Here is a 17551-nt window from a genome sequence, read left to right as displayed (position 1 = left end):
ACTGCCTTCCCATTCAAGTTGTGATCTTGATAGCAGAAACTGTATGTAAAATAGGTATCTAGGATGCATGGTTAATGCTGATGCTGAAGCTGAGTATTTCAAATTTAGGAAGCAGGTCAAGAAGCACTGAGAAATAATTTGTATCTTTTCAGAATTATTGAATTGTAGAGTTTTGAAATGACAAGAGAAATTATCCAGTCAAAATAAATTCATCTTGCTCTTTCTGCGTTCTGATCACCAACTGAGCTGCTTCGCTCTGCCACATTCTTCCACCATGGTGCTCTGTTTCACCATGAGCCCTGAGGAAGAGAGCCTGCTGTGTATGGATTGAGACCTATGAAAAAATGAGCCCCCAAAATAAACTTTTCCTCCCCTATTATTGTTCTGGCCAGGTCCTATAGTCAAAACAGCAAAAAAGCCAACAAAAATAGTCACTCTGCCAGCAGCTCTGAACATAGTAAGGGGAAGATCAACGACGCAGGCAAGCAGCATTATTTTGGTCACCCAGGTACTCTTGGTCAGGCCCTGGGTACAGTACTGCTGGACGGCTGTGTGCTGCTCTCTTGGCACGTTGCCTGTTTATGTGTCCAGATGTTCCCTCAGAGGAGATTGATGTCCACCTGAGTCATCCTTAAAAATAAAAAGGGACAGTAAAATACCATGTCCCAGAAATGCCCCTGTCAAGGCAATGCAACACTGAGAGAAGTCCTGAACCTAAATATTCATCTTTGTATTATCTTGAAGAATGCTCTCTCCTTTTTTTTCTATCTCTCAGTATTCACACATTGAAAACTGTAGCAAACGTGTGCTCTCTGGAGAAACTGATTTCTCAGACATTCACTAAGCTGCTTGAGATGCTGGCCATATAACTGGGCAAAGTAAGCTAATGATGTCACTGTTTCTGACCTAATGGGTAAACCCCCCTATGCTGACCATACTTGGCATAGAGTCTAGCACAGTGTTCTTCAGGTCACATCACTGGGTAATGTACTATGAAACATGGAGGTACTATCGGCCTGTTATGTCACCAAGGAATCATACCTGAAAACAGATTCCAACAACCTATGTATTCATGACTTGCATCCATTTTTTTCCAGAGCTTGGTATATATTATCTCAAGTCATTTTAGCTTTGAGGGTCTGGGTTGAGAAATCAGCTAAGACCCAGATTAATTTCCCTTTAAATGTGACCTTTTTTTTTCCTCTGGCAGCCTTTAAAATTCTATCCTCAATCTTTATGTTAGGTATTTTCATCATAATGTGCCTTGCTGTTGGGTCATTTGGGGTCCTATATGCATCCTGCATTGATTTCCCATTTCTATTTTTAGGTTTGGATATTTTTCTGATATTATTCCATTGAAAAGATTGTGCATTCCTTTGGTTTGTAACTCTGAACCTTCATCTATCCGAATAAATCTTAAATGTGGTCTTTTCAGGTTATCCTATATTTCCTGGAAGTTCTGTTCATGGTCCCTTAACATCTTTTCTCCATAGTCATCTTAAATTTCAAGATTATATATTTTGTCTACATTGCCTAAAAGTGTCTTCCAAGTGGTTTATGCTGTTGGTGATGCTTTCTATTGAATTTTTAATTTGGTTTATTGATTCCTTCATCTCAAGGATTTCTGCCTGATTTTTTCCAGAATCTATATCTCTTTGTTGAAGTGATATTTCACTTCCTGTATTTTCTCTCTGATTTTATTCCTTAATTCGTCTTTTACCTCACAGATCAGCAAAACTATGAACATTCTAAACTCCTTCCCAGACATTCTCACACCATGGTATCAATGGATTCTGTTATTGAAGTGTCTTGGTACGTTTGGGGCAATTTGTTCCCTTGCCTTTTTATGTTATTTGTGTGTCTACCCATTTAACAGTATGAATCTGAGGCAGTTGAGTTTCTACCCTGTGGACTTATCCTGTGGAGTTACTACTCTGTGGAAACACTGATTATTTCCAGTTCCTTCACAGTTTATGGCAAGACAAATATAACAATAATAAATGCAAGCACTATATAGCATTAAATCAAATAGTTACTGCTATGACATCTATAGTGTTAATTGTCACAATAAATATAAATTATATGATCAGGGCTGAGGCTGAGCTCAGTGGTACAGCACTTGCCTAGTCACAAGGAATTGGGTTCAATCCTCAACACTATATAAAAATAAATTAATTTAATACAGGTATTGTGCCTGTCTATAACTAAAAATATTTTTTAAAAAAGAAATGACATGATCAATTATTATCTAAAGTAAAAATGGAAAGTTTGCAAAATGGTTTACAATTTCAAATGGTGAACAGGGAGATAACAGAGGTCATGTAGGATGTGATGGTTATGAAGGAGGAGGAGAAAAGATAGAAGTAAAAAATTAATGCTTCCATTAATTTTTTCAAAGTGAAAACAATAGAAATTTGATATTAGCAGAAGAAAAGAGTGAAAGATAATCAAGGGAAACAGACAAGTGAGAAAAAATATACATAAGGAAAAATATTTAAAAATAAATATAAAAATAAAAGAATGTAAATCAAATTGAAATATACTTATCAAACATTATAGTCCTCATAAAACTTATCCATGAAAAATAACTGGATTTTAAAATGCTAGAAATGAGAAAATTAACAAATATGAATGAGTATAAGTGTCCATGAATGCTGTGTCCATTACTTTAGAGACTGGATGAGGGGTGGTGGGGGATGAAGAAAAGAAAAACAGACACACATAGAGAGAAAAAGATGGGGCCGGGTGGTTCAACCAACCCCTAATAGGGGAAGTCTAACTCAGAGATACCTCAGCACTTTTATTATATAGGTTTCATTATCAAAAGGTTATTTGGAGGAAAGTTTCAGTAAAGCAGATAATTTGAATATGCAGAATTGTGAGTCATTAGGGTCATCTTGTTTTTCTCAGAATCCTTATCCCTGGGAGTTGGTGTCCAAACTTAAGGCCTTGACTGATAACTCCTTCCTTTACACAGAGTTTCCTCTGGCTGGCATCACAATAGCAACTGTGCCATCTTGACCTACACTTTTTTTTTTTTTAAAGAGAGAGGAGAGAGAGAGAGAAAGAATTTTTTAATATTTATTTTTTAGTTTTCAGCGGACACAACATCTTTGTTGGTATGTGGTGCTGAGGATCGAACCCGGGCCGCACGCATGCCAGGCGAGTGCGCTACCACTTGAGCCACATCCCTAGCCCTGACCTGCACTTTTGCACAGGCAGATCCCAGTGCAACAGAGCCATGAGAGTCCATAATTAAATTACTGGTCTCCACACAGGAACCATTAAGGTCACAATGAAACAGAAAAAAGAAAAAAGATCTTGATGAAAAGTTAAAGAATTATTTCCATTGGAGTTCAATAGATTCTCAGCTTCCCTTCTCAACTGTGTTAGGTTGGGTGGTCTAGAGTGTGATGCTTGCTCCCACCTCAAGGTAGGGTTGCTAGAGTGAGAGGTAATCATGTAGATGGAAATCCTGGAGGCAGGATTTCGGATTAGGCAGGCTCCAGGTCCTTTGCTGAATGCCTGTTAGTCTGGAGATTTTAAATCAGCACACCGATAGGTCCCAGCAATTGCCAGTCCACACTCAAAGACTGCACCCCAGGGAACTCCCCTGGGTTCCACTCATGTGGTGGAGGAGCCAATTCTTACTCCAGTCAGTCATCTGCAGAACCCCCATTTCCCATTCTTCTGTTCAGTCTCCAAACTCAAACTCTCCCACCTCCACCCTTTTGAATTTCTGTCCACGCTTGTCTCTTCCAGCTGGTCCTGTAAGTAGCCAGATTGGAGGAGGAGGGGAAGAGCAAGGTGGGTTTCCACATCAGTGTAAACCTATCTCCATGTTTGATTTTCTCCTGGTCACTTGGGCACATGCTATGTCATGCAGTGTGTGTTTGTCAGGCCTGCATTTTGAGCCATACTCAAGTATGCTAGGAATCAGCTCCCCCAGCTGCGAGTCCCCACCCTGCAGCTGCAAAAGTTTCCTTCCTCTGTCCTCCACACAAAGCCAGGAGACATGCAGCTTCATTCCTGCACAAGGATATTATGAAGCATGCCCTTCAGGTTAGTCGGGAAGTGTCTTTGATCTGTAAACTCTCCATACCCAGACACAACACAGGCCTCCTAAAAATTCATGTTCCTTTAATTTTCTTATCCCTTAATTTCCTCGTGGAGGGACCACTCTGGCTGGTGCCTCTGGTGGGGGCAAAAGGGGTGGTGCTGGGTATTTCTTTCTTATTTTATTATCTCCAGTCTCCTGAGTCCCTGATCTGCTTTGAATGTCCAGTATTAAATTCCAGCAAAGTTTCCCACCATTTTTTTTTTCTTATTCATCCACCTGCTAATGAGCTGCCTATCACTTTCTTGGGTTCATGCCTTGGAAGAGCCAGGAAAGAAAACTTCTCTACTCTGTGATCCTGAAACCTAAGTGCCCAACATTCATCCTTCATTGATGTTTCAGCCCAGACTAGACCAGTGAAACTCCTGTTAAGAAGCTTCTAAATTTGCTATCAGATTTGCCTGACATGACTAGGTCTTCATTGTCCATACTCCCCGAGCAGGATTCAACAGAGTTGCCCTGGTCCATTTGGAAAACACATTTTTTTTTTTTTGGCAAGGTTGGGGAGGGTGGGGGCTCCAGTGAAACCCTTACTTTATTTTTCTTCTCTAACACTGGGCACTTCTTCCCAATGTCATTTTCTGCTTCCTCCTTCTAAATGTTGGAACATTCCAGAATGTTCCAGAACATTCCCTTCTCTTCTTTGAGGTGATTTTATACACTTTCCATAGCTAATGATTCTCAAATTCTCATCTCCAATCCTGGGCCTCTCCTCCTAGTGTCGGGCTGACAGTCACTCAGCTGCCTAATGACACCTCCCTGTGGATATCCAATGGGCCTCTGAGACTTAACATAGTCAAACTGGGCTCTGGAATTTCTGCTGCCCCCTGCATTATCTGTTCTTCTCTCCCCTCCTTTGGAAGGATGAGAGGGGGAAAATGATTCTGAGAGCTTTCCACTAAAAAGAAAGAGGGAAGTAGGGTGGGAGGGAGGGAGCAAGAGAAAGGAAGAAAGAAACAAAGAAAGAGAAAGGGATGTGTCTTGACAGGACCACCTAGAGCACCTCTACTCCACACTATGATTTTCTACCTTGGGTCTCTATTAGTAATAGGTCACATGGCACCTACTACAACTTGAAGTTTAGTGTATGTGTGTGTGTGTGTGTGTGTGTGTGTGTGTGTGTGTGTGAGAGAGAGAGAGAGAGAGAGAGAGAGAGAGAGAGAGAGAGAGAGAGAGAGTGTGTTTGTGTGTGTGTTTCTCCTTGTGAAATGAAAACCCCAAGGAAGAAATGTCTTCATCTTTCATGTTTAGTACTGAGGGTGTGTGAACATGGGGGTATTTGAATACATTATGGCAAGAAGAAAAGGACTTAGAGACAGCCTGGGACCCACCCTAGGCTCACCAGGGAGTTGCTGTGTCACCTAGGGCAAGCCCTACTTATTTCTATGGTTACTTGTTGGATGTAACAACGCTCTTCCCAGCTCACCGACATTTTAAGGTAATCAGATGATGTTGATAAAAAAGTTTTAAGTTTTTCTAGGATGTTCCCCCCAATGAAATGTTGCAAATCTCCAGATTAAACACCAAGTCTCTTAACCTTATTTAAAGGATTCCCCTACCCTTAAACCAGGTTATCTGAGAACAGGTAACAACAGTTCACTCATTTCAGCAGACCCTCTGCCCCTCCCCACCCTCCTGTGTCTTTCTATCCTCTCATGTGCATCATCTAGTGGCCCTGCCAGTGTCCCAGGGACAGGGCCTCATTTTCAGATGGACTCTGCTGCTAGCAGCAGCACAGCTTTCTCTCTTCCCCCTTTTCCATTTGTCTCACCTGAGGACTCTTCACAGGAGCACAAGAGGGCACCTGGTGTGGGATGAAAACATTTGAGGAACTTGCTGGTCCTGAGTCAGACAGGTGTGGAACTAAGGTGGCTCCACACCATGCCTAAATGAAGAGCCAGGTACCCTGGTGCTATCAGTGATCCTGCTGACACAGGAGGATTGCAACTTCTAGGCCAACCTTGACAACTTAGCAAGATCCAGACTCAATGAAAATATAAAAGATCTGGCCTGAGAATTTCTCTCAATGGCAGAGCCTTGCTCATCGTGCTGATTCCCACTACTGCAAGAAAAGAAAAAGTGGAAAACCAACTACCTGCTTCATTTTTGGCGAGGGGGTGGGCACCAGGGATTGAATTCCAGGGCATTCGACCACTGAGCCACATCCCCAGCCCTATTTTTGTTTTATATAGAAACAGGGTCTCCCTGAGTTGCTTAGCACCTCGCAGTTGCTGAGGCTGGCTTTGAATTCACAATCCTACTGCCTCACCCTCCTGAGCGGCTGGGATTACAGGTGTGCGCCACCACACCTGGCAACTGCTTGCTTCTTTTTTGGGGGGACAGAGGGAGGTACTGATCAGTGATCCCAGGAACACTTAAACACTAAGTCACATCCCAAGCTTCCCAGTTTATTTTTATTTTGAGGCAAGTCTCAATAAGTTGCTTAGGACCTTCCTAAATTGTTGAGACTGGCCTTGAATTTGCATTACTCATCCCTCAACCTCCCAGGTCACGGGGGATTACAGACATCTGCCACCATGCTTGCCCATTGTACTGGGGCTTGAACTCAGAGGCACTTAACCACTGAACCACATCCCCAACCTTTTTTTTTTTTTTTTTTTTGTATTTTATTTAGAGACAGGGTCTTGCTAAGTTACTTAGGGCCTCATAAAGATGATGACGCTGGCTTTGAAATCTTGAACCTCCTGCCTCAGCCTCCCAAGCTGCTGGGATTGCAGGCATGCTCCACTGAAACTGGGTCCTTTTTGATGTTTGGATGAATATACCATAACTCAACATTGTCCAGGGCTCTGAGGTTATCCTCAGGAAAGAATCTATACTGATTGTTCCTATAAATATTAAACAGATCCCTCCCTTAATCTCCAGAGCATTTACTAACCTACAGAAGTTGGTTTTTTCTTTTGGAAGACTTCTGGGGATCAAGCAAAGAGCCTTGCATATTTTCAGCACCTGCTCAGCCTCTAAGCCACACTCAAGCTCCTCTAACACAATGCGTCATTGTCACTAATATCTACCGTGGTTTAACTTTGTTTCCCATTTCTTGGTTTCCCCATTATAGCAATATCCCTGAGATAATTGGCTTTCTAAGAATTTGGGTTGATGTTGACAAGTTTTCAGAGGTTCCAGACCATCATCAGTAGGCTTTATTGCTTCTGGGTTCATGGAGAGACAGACAGCCAATACTGACATGATCACCATATGGAGCAAAACCACTCACCTCATGGCCGGGAAGAAAGAGAGAGCAAAGGTGGGCCAGGGGACCATTGTTCCCTTCAAGGACATTCTCCCCACAACCATAAGCCTTCCCACAAGGCGCCACCTCTCATGTTGAAGCACATCCTGAAAACACCTCTCTGAGGATAAAGGCTTTAATATGGAGGCTTTGGTGACACTCAGTATCAACACTATAGCACAGTCCTTAGCACATGTTCACCGTTCCCCTCTCCCCTTCTCTACCTGAATATATGCCCCATGAAGGTAGCAGGCCCTCCTCACCTACCCTAGGCCCACCTCCTGAAGCATGAGCCCAGAGACTCCTGCATGCCAGGCAAGCACTGCAGCACTGAGCTGCACCCCTAGCCTGAGGACGGGATTTCTGTCTGCTTTGGACACTGGTGTTTCTGAGCATCTGTAATGGGGGGCATCAGCAGATGGGGAGGTGGTGAACAGAATAGGCAGGTCACACGAGGATATTATACTATGGTAATAGAGTAAGGTAATTTTGGGCACAGGGTGTGTGGGAGGCCTCCCCGGGCCATTGCTGGGCTCAAGCCCTTGGCTTTCTAGGCCAGGAAGGCTGATGACTGCATGTGCAGCCAGGTCAGCCTGACCAGCTCCTCAGGACTGGACAGCTCACACTAATGGCTGAGAGGAACTTTAGAGAGAGGATGTTTGCTCTAATAGAGGCAGGTGTTCCCATGGGAGAAGCATTTCAAGTGTCAAAGTTAAAAATGCATTTTGATATTGTCTTAAGTGTGATTCTTTAATAAACCGTGAGATAGCCAACGCCTGGGTTAGCTATCTCATGACTGCCATGATCTCCAAATGACAATGAGTCTAAACAATCCTTAGAGACATTTGCAGTAACTATACATGATGGGATGTTGTCTGTCATCTATGTTGGTGACATAGCCACAGATATTGCCAATTTCAATACAAAACAAGGTGGAGGAAAGGTTGACTTGCAGTTAGAGGTGGGAGAAAGCTGGAATTTCATCCATGCAATTGCTGGGGGCAGGGAAGTGGCTGTGGCTGTGTGCTGGGGTGGGGAGGTTTTCTGGTTATTTAGGCTTAGGAAGAGGAGACCTTGTTACTAGGGGGTCAAGGACTGAATGTGTGTGGGCCAGGGAGTATGGGTGGGGGTTCCAAGCAGAGGCTGTTCCCACCTGGAGAGGCTCCAGGATCCACATCTCGACCCTCACAGCATCCTTCCAGTATTGGAAGTTTGGAAAAATAGCCCATGGTGGAGTGCACTCCACTGTCCCCCGTCACCCACTTCTCCTTTTCCCTTCTGTGTGGCCCTGGCCATCTCAGCCTGCTTCCTCCTCTGGCAGCACTGAACTTCCAAGTCTCATCCATTAGTCAAGACAGTGACATTGACCCTGGCATGGCACTGGTAATGAATGGCCTCGTCCTGTGCACACGGTCTGACACACAGCGACCTGCTGTGACCAGTAATGCAACCTGCTTTTTAGTGCTAGGCAGACCCAGAGCCAGGGAATAAGAAGGCCAGGCCTGAGAGACAGCCACAGCTGTGGCTCCCTGACCCATGGCCAGCCACAGTCTTACCTGCGGCCTGCTGGGCCTCCTGGCCCTGACCTCTGCCTGCTACATCCAAAACTGTCCCCTGGAAGGCAAGAGGGCTGCCCTAGAGCTGGAGGTGAGCAAGGTGAGCCACCTGACCCTAGGGCCCCGCAGGGACCACCACCAACTTCCCATTGTTTCCTCATCTGGAAAACCAAGGAGTTTGGCAGATTTCCACTCTAGTAACAGATACTCGTGCTCCAGAACCTGTAGCCCCTTGCATCTTGGCAGCAGCGAGGAGCCCAAACTCCTGGGCTCTGGTCCCAGCATCCCAATTTCGTGTACCCTGCAGGGCCTTCAAGGGGCCTCCACCTTCTCCACCACCTCCACTTACCAGCTACTCCCTTGGTTCCCCGCAGTGCCTCCCCTGTGGGCCCAGGGGCCAAGGTCACTGCTTCGGGACCAGCATCTGCTGTGGGGACAAGCTGGGCTGCTTTGTGGGCACAGCCGAGGCGCTACGCTGCCAGGAAGAGAACTACCTGCCATCATCTGCCGTTCAGGCCAGAAGCCCTGTGGGAGTGTGGGCCTTTGTGTGGTTGCCGGAATCTGCTGCAGCCCAGGTGAGCAGGAGAGGTCAGCGCAGGGACATGGGCAGGGTGGGAACCGGCAAGACAGAGACAGACTCCAGCTCTCTTTGCAGATGGCTGCCACACCGACCCCGCCTGTGACCCCAAGACCACCTTTTCTGAATGATGACTTTGGATGCCTCCTGACATATTCCCACTGCAGCCATTGCTCCCCAAAAGCACCTTTAAAAATAATGAAAATTGAGCAAAACCACTGCAGTGGTGCTTGCCTGTATGCTTCCTTGTCAGCTTGCCTTTTGGATCCCAAGTTTGAGAACATTATCCACAACATGGCAAGACCCTGTGTCAAAGTAAAAAAATGAATGGGGCTGAGGATGTAACTCAGAGGTAGAGCAGCCCTGGCTTCAATCCCCTCTACTGCAAAAATAATGAAAACAAAATAAAACAGAACAGATCTTTCCTCTCCTATCCTTCTCTGGTCTAAGTGTCAGAGATAAGGGGAGGCATTGGGGAATGAATGACTGCTCTCTACTGGGACTGCATTTTAGCTGTGCTGGTCCAACTGAGACCATGAGGGTCTCAAACAGCTGCCACCCTCCTGAGGAGACTGGAGCAGGGAGGACCCCAACAGGGCCAGCTCCAGAGATGGAAAAAAACAGCATCCCACCCCCAGCAGGGGCTGGGACCCGGAGCAGGGCACACTTGAGGAAGTCTAAAAGGACAGCATCTATCATCTGCACACAGAGACAGTGTCTGAGAGGGGATCAGGGGAAGGGGCAGGGACAGTGGGCATCCAATGACTCCCTGACTCCAGGAGAGAGGCTACCTACCTACTCCTCCTTGCAGATTGAAGGAGTAGAGCTGGCCAAATGGAGGGCTCTGGGGGGACAGCTGAAGAGCCACCACCATGTTTCAAAGAGCTGGACTCTCACACCCCAAGGAGGCCACTGCTGTGCTGAGCTGGGGAGGCTGGACTGGGGCACCCACAAGACACTCCCCTGCTCTCCCCATAGCTGGGTCTCAACCCAGTGGCCTGACTCCTGCCTGTGTAGTGGGATCATATAAAAGCCCATTCCTCTCCCCAGAATGCGTCTCATTCACCTGCCCATCAGGCTGGCCACAACCTCAGAAGGCCCTGCTCAAGCCTACTCCAAAATAAGAGGAGCAGACCATTCATTGCCTGTTAAAAATTAAACACGCTGGCTCCATTCCCAGTTTTCCAAGGAATCTCCATACTGCTTTCCAGATTGGTTGCACCAGTTTGCAGTCCCGCCAGAAATGTATGAGTGTGCCTTTTCCCCACATCCTCGCCAACATTTATTGTTGTCTATATTCTTGATTACTGCCATTCTGACTGGTGTGAGATGAAATCTTAGAGTAGTTTTGATTTGCATTTTTCAAATTACTAGAGATGTTGAACATCTTCTGAGAAGTGTCTGTTTGGCTCCTTAGCCCATCTATGGATTGGTTTGGTTTTTTTTTGTTTTGTTTTGTTTTGTTTTTTGTTTGTTTGTTGCTGTGAAGTTTTTTTGAGTTCTTTATATATTCTGGAGATTAGTGCTCTATTTGACATGCTTGACCCAGCTATTTCACTCCTCAGTCCAAAGGACTTAAAATCAGCATACTATAGTAACACAGCCACATCAATGTTTAGAGCAGCTCAATTCACAATAGCTAAACTGTGGAAGCAACCTAGATGCCCTTCCATAGATGAATGGATAAAGAAACTGTGGTATATATACACAATGGAATATTACTCAACATTAAAAAAGAATAAAATTATGGCATTTTGCAGGTAAATGGATAGAGTTGGAGAATATCATGCTAAGCGAAGTTAGCCAATCCCCAAAAACTAAAGGTGGAATGTTCTCTCTGATAAGTGGATGCTGTTCCATAATGTGTGGGGGGGCATGGGAAAAATGGAGGAACTTTGATGAGGCAAAAGGGAGGGAGGAATGAGGAGGGGGCACGAGAGCAGGAAGATGGTGGAATGAGACGGACATCATTGCCCTAGGTACATGTATGATTGCACATAGGGTGTGATGCTACATCATATACAACCAGAGAAATGAAAAGTTGAGCTGCAATTTTATACAATGAATCAAAATGCATTCTGCTGTTATATATACCTAATTAAAATTAATTAAAAAATAAACATGCTATGTGAGTGTAGCTCAATGGTAAAGAGCTTTCCTAATATGTGGGAGGCCCTGGGTTCTGTCCCCAAAACTTTAAAAATGATTAAATATACAAATAAATAAACTAATAAACCATAAGTAAATAAATAAAAAATAATAAATTGAATAAAATATCCCATTTCTGTAGTTTTCTCCCATACCAGAGTGAGTGGGGAGACCCTAAAGAATGAACCTCAGGGCTGGGGTTGTGGCTCAGTGGTAGAGTGCTTGCTTAGCATGTGCAAGGCCCTGGGTTTGATTCTCAGCACCACATATAAATAAATGAACAAAATAAAGATCTGTCAACATTAAAAAAAAAAGAAAGAAGAAACCCAAAGCTCCACCAATAATGGGGTGAGGCTCAATCACAGGGTGGATGACATAAAAAATATATTGTGATACTACAAGGTTTGAAATTAATTAATCAATTTTTTTGGTGATGGGGACTGAAGATTGTCTCTATCAATAATAAAATGGCAAAACTAATGCATGGTGCTAAAGTTCTAGGATGGCACAAGGATGTTGGAGGGCTTCTGGATTGCTGCTCATATCCTGTTTCTGGACTGGAAGCTGGTGAAACAGATGTGTTCAGTTTATAAAATTAATCAGGCTGTTGGGCGTGGGGACACACACCCGTAATCCCAGGTACTGGTGAGGCTGAGGCAGGAGGAGTGCAATTCCCAGAAGAGCCTCAGCAGAAAGCATTATATACCCCACAGCCAGAGAATGTGTGATTTGGGGGGAACTTATGAAACATTCACAAAAATCCAACCACAGAGTTGCCACCAAAGAAGGCAGTTGTTACAGAAGCAACACTGAACAGACGATGTTCTCTGATCTTAATGCATAAAATGAAAGACAACAAAAGATGGCTAAAGAAAAGGCTCAGTGTCCACATTCTGAACACCTATTACAAAGAGCCCTTGGGTGAGCACATTAATCATCAGGATATCACCAAACACTGAGAACTTGGAACCAGGGGAGAAGGAGGAAAGCAGGACACAGGGGAAAGCATGCAGCTTTAGGTAAGTAAGGGAAAGCAAGAAGTGCTTCTTTGTTCTCTTCGGTGCTGGGGAGGGGTCCAGGGCCTTTGCATGCAGGCCCTCCCCCCACTGAGCTCCACCTTGAGCCTCTGCTGTTTCTTAATGACCTTGTATATTGAACTTGAGAACTGTGAAAGATCAACAGAGAAAGCCCAAACATACATGAAGGAGAAACCCAAAATAACAAAGGACAGAAAACATAAACAAGGGCTGGAGATGGATCTCAGTGGTAGAGCACAGGCCTCACCAGTGTGTGTATGTGTGTGTGGGGGGGGGGGGTTCCATCCCTGGCACTGCAAAAACAAAACAGGATTAAACACACACACACACACACAAAAAAAAAAAAAAAAAAAAAAAAAAGCGACCACACAGAAAAACAAAAGTGAAGTCTGATAAAATGAAAAGTCCTTTTTAGGCTCATCAGGATTTTTTTTTAACACAGTGTCTTGCTAAATTGTCTAGGCTGGCCTGGACCTCTCCATCCTCCTTCCTCAACCTCCCCGGTAGCTGAAATTAGAGCTAGTATCACCTCACTCAGCCAGGAAACGTTTTTTAGAGATGTTGCTTATGTTTCTATTTATAACCTGAAAGACCCCAGCCTCAAAGCCTTAAGCTTAATGTTAAGAAATATAACGTTTTGCTCTGCAGTCACAAGATGCTTCCTCCTAACCGCAACCCATGCCCCACACCCCCCATGTTGTAACCCATACGTTAATACCCTCATGTCAAAACCGCAAGATGTCCCAGACAGTTAAGAAACCACGAGATGTTCCAGAGGGGCAAACATGAGCAAAAGAGGACAAAAATAGGAACACGTGGGTGGGGTCTCCAAAACCACTCTGCCCCCCTGCGACCACTTTTAGGGGAGCTTGAGAGGGGGCCAATGAAATAGCTGTTACTGTGCTAAGCTGTCACGGGGGCCAATGAAGTAGCTGTTACTGTGCTAAGCTGGAATCTTGTCCCTTGCAACCTATAAAAATCCTGTAACCCCGAGCCCATGCATGCAAGCTGCCTAAGCCACGGCTGAGGTTCTGCTTTGCATCCATAGGCGCCTATGTGAATAAATTCCTCCTGCTGATTGCATCCAGTGACTCGCGTGTTCCATTCTGGGTTGGGGTCTCGGGGGTCTTTCAAACCCACAGGTGTGGAGGCCTGCACACTTCTCCTTGACTCTTATTATCTACTTGAGGCAGCCCCTCTGTCCCTGGAGAAGCTGAGAAAGTCTTGAGACCCCAAAGTGTATACTGTATACAAGATGCTGAGAACAAAGGGCTATGCTCAGCCGTTGGAGAAGACTCTGCTGAGCCCACATCAGTGCTGAATAAACCTTGTCCTGCCCCATCTCCAAGTGCCATTTGTTTCTTTCCCTTGACATCGTTTTCCATATTTTTCTGTATTTTCCATAACATATTTTCGTGTGTTGGCCAGGAAACCGACAACCAAGTTGGCCTTTGTGCCACCATTGTCGGGGAACAGGAGAAAGCAGGGCCACCATCCTGGTGACCGATGGATAAGCACCACCTGTCCACTTGCCAGATCTCCACTCTCATTCAAGCCACGTGGCCCTGACTCTCACTGCCTCCCAAGAGCAGAACCAAAGCAGGTTTAGGATGGGATGTAAACTGTTAAGTTCTCTGGGGGGCATCTCCTGAGTCGGGTCCTGCCATACGGTGGAAGGGGAAACTGATCACTTCCTAGAGACTGTAGGGTCGCTCAGTACAGGATCTGCTCCTTTGGAAAGTCTGTCAATTCTGGTGTGTGTGTGTGTGTGTGTGTGTGTGTGTGTGTGTTTGAGAGAGAGAGCGAGAGAGAGAAAGACTGGAGAGAAGGGAAGTCTGTGCTCCACCATCTCACTCAGAGCCTGAGTGAGTCCTAACCTGCAGTTCCATGGTGACTTCATAAGACTTTAGGCAGTGCCAATCCCTGGAGGATCAAAAGTCCCCCCCTGCCGGGTTGGTCCAGGTCAGGGGCTTATACTGACCTGCCATTGATGCAAAGAGAGCAGCCAAGTAGATGAAAGTGTGTGTTCCCTTCTCATTATGCAACACCCTCTCCAGGTGGGAACGCTCACATGACAGGCAGTTCATCTTTAAAGCCCACTGTCTTGGAACATGGGGTTAAGAACTTTAAGATTCTTTGGAGATTATTCTTTAGTGTAAAATTGAGCTCTGGGAAACTGCACACTCTTTGTTACTCTAGAGTGGCCGTCTTTGGGGATCGGAGGGCTCTCAGATGGGAGCTTAGAAATGGCCATCGTTTGAGCAGTGTATAAAGTTATAACAGGAGAGACTAATGGAGGGGATCTGGAAAAGCCAGCTGGGCCAGGTCCCCGACATTTTAAGAACACTTGGGAGGGCTTCATTCTGCCCTGGGAAAATCCAAGCATTACCTCAAGCTGCAGGGGTTAACTGTAATTTTCTACAAATGCCTGATAGACAGCCTGTACCCAGGAATATCAGGGGATGCCCTGCTTCCTGCGATTTTTTTCCTCTTTGTTCCAGTTGGCATAAGGGGTTGAGCTATTAAATTAAGGGGAAAAAAAAACCCTTCTAATATAAAGAAAGATGCCAACAGGGGAAAAGACACTGAAATTCCCCCAGGTGGACCTATGAGCCTTATAGTAAAAAAAAAAAAAAAAAAAAAAAAAATTGTTTTAATTCCCAGGATGAAAGGAAAAGATAACCCAAGAGATGATAAGGTGCTGTTGTATGATTTGAGCTCAGGAAGGTATTCTAAAGCCTTCAGTGTTCCGACTCCAGCTCAGGCCTCCTCAAGGCCAAACTCCCTGACTTCTGCCTCTGGGAATGATGCCCACAGTGGGGGAGGGGGGTCTCAGCCAGCGGCAGTGGCCCCCGCTCCTCCCACCTGCCCTGCATCCCTCACTATCCAAGCTAAGGAAGGAATCAGAGCAATGCCAAAAGGAGAGTCAGATTTTATTTTCTGGGGAAGAACAAGGAATGATTCAGAGAAAAACAATAGCAGCTTGGGAGTAATTATGGCCATGTCAAGTTTTCTTCAAAATCTCTGTCTTGTTGAAGTGCGTGGTTTCTGTGTTAAATTTGCATTTGGTCCTGCATGTCTAAATTAATACGTTTTGGTCCAATTAGTCTTGTTTTGCCAACTGGAGTTTTTAGTTCTCTGTTTTCCCTGCTATCTTTGTTCAGAGGTCAGTTATTCCAGGAAAAGCTCTTAAACCTGTGTTCCTGATGGTTTGTACATATTTGTGTACATCAGTATATTATATGCTGTGTCCATATATATTATGTACACGATATCAAAACAGACTTGTAGATAATTGGGTACTCCTAAATTTAATAAGAGGATCCAAATGCTTTTTAGTTTACATAAACATTTAAGAAAAATCCCAATTTAAATTGGCTAAACAGATAAGAATAAAGATGGCTTTACAATTACTAACCCACACATTTTTCTAGGTGGTCAAGCAACCAGTAGAGTGTTAGTTTCCATAAAATGTTTGAAGTTTAATAGCCACTGCTTCCAGAATTTTTCTTTAGCAAGGAACAGATGGCTTGTACTGTCTGATATCTTGGTTTTTATGGGTCACCTAAACTTAACAATTAAAATTGAGTAAATTAGATTAAACATAAGTGGGATTCGTTTTCATAAATGGGTTTGTTAGAAGAGACATTTAGTTACGTTACAAAGTTAAAATACTAAAATATCAATTGCTAAGTTCAAGTACTCCTGACTTCTGGAATTCTATAAAATAATATTATTTGGTATTATATATGTTTTTAAAAATTAGCCGATAAAAAAGGAAAATGTCCCAAATGTTTCCAAGGGAAGCTACCCGTGGTCAACAAGACTGGCCATCCTGGTAGATGACACAACTGGTAAAGGAAATTAAAGGAGCTGAGCGGGTTCTCACTAGTCCCTAAGAGTAAGCCCCTGAGGAATCTCAGCTGACTCTTAACCACAGACAGGAGAAAGGTCAGTTCTGACCAACTTGGTCTTAAACACATGGCAGGAGAGTTATAACAAAGCCATACATGGGCCAGTGTTCTTGTTAAGGTGGTACATTGGTGACAAAGGGGTTGAAGATCACCTGGAAGTTATAACTCAGCAAACGTTGTCAGGAAACCCACCAACACTGGGTCAGGTGTTGCCAATTGCTTTGTTAAGGATTAGGTCTAGCCCTACTGGATAGACCCCCTCCCAGAATCCCAAGGACAACAGCCCTGCTTTAGTCACTCCAGAAGCAAGCTTAAGGAATCACCCGCCGGCTGGGGTCAATGGGCTGCTCTTATTTTCTATATTGGTCTATGTACTGTGATGGTTTGGCACTGCCACCCGTTACCCCTCTCAGTTGCCATAGTCTTAGCCTTAGTTTTCACTGTAAGATTAACAGCAGTTCCTCCAGCCGGTTGACCTTGGGTTGAAAGCCTCCAGTCTTTTCCTCCTTTTCTACTTTCGGTTGGATTTGATCTGGCTCTCGTTTATGGTCTTGAGCCTCTCACCTGTGCTGCAAGTATTCACATGACTCCATCAGGCCAAGGTATTGCCACAACCCTACTTTACCATACTCAATTCTCCTACTAGGAAACTATCTCAGGAACCTACCGGTTGTGTAAAAAGGTCCAGACCTGAAAGGGTTGGAACCCCAGGGAATTATTTGGAAGATGGCTCTCAACATTTGGGGGGAATTCAAGAGTCTCCTAACTATTGTGGTTTTTTTATATTAGGGCTCTGCCTTCTCCTGCATTACCTGTTACCCCTGGTTATAAGATCTATTTCTATAAAGGAAAATAATCCCCAGTCGAAAGGAAAACAGCCACTCATGTCATGATGTTATGAAAATATAAACCATTAAATCAGGATGATGCTCTTTGGCCCTGAAAGGAT

The 17551-nt window shown here is 44.5% G+C and overlaps 1 long non-coding RNA gene and 1 pseudogene across 2 annotated transcripts; both read left to right on the top strand.

The window, feature by feature from the left end:
• Window positions 1-8798: 8798 nt before the first annotated feature.
• On the top strand, window positions 8799-9936 carry LOC144378069 (oxytocin-neurophysin 1-like; annotated as a pseudogene). Its single transcript, XR_013439584.1, has 3 exons — window positions 8799-9026; window positions 9301-9501; window positions 9582-9936. The product of XR_013439584.1 is annotated as an oxytocin-neurophysin 1-like (transcript).
• A 1369-nt stretch (window positions 9937-11305) lies between these two features.
• Window positions 11306-14029, top strand: LOC144378068 (uncharacterized). The gene is made up of 2 exons (XR_013439583.1): window positions 11306-12670; window positions 13831-14029. It is a non-coding gene; the product is annotated as an uncharacterized LOC144378068 (long non-coding RNA).
• The last annotated feature ends 3522 nt before the right edge of the window (window positions 14030-17551 follow it).

The sequence above is a fragment of the Ictidomys tridecemlineatus genome, chromosome 5, assembly GCF_052094955.1.
Source record: "Ictidomys tridecemlineatus isolate mIctTri1 chromosome 5, mIctTri1.hap1, whole genome shotgun sequence".
Taxonomy (NCBI): Eukaryota; Metazoa; Chordata; class Mammalia; order Rodentia; family Sciuridae; genus Ictidomys; species Ictidomys tridecemlineatus.
This window is presented reverse-complemented; position numbering and strand designations above follow the sequence as displayed.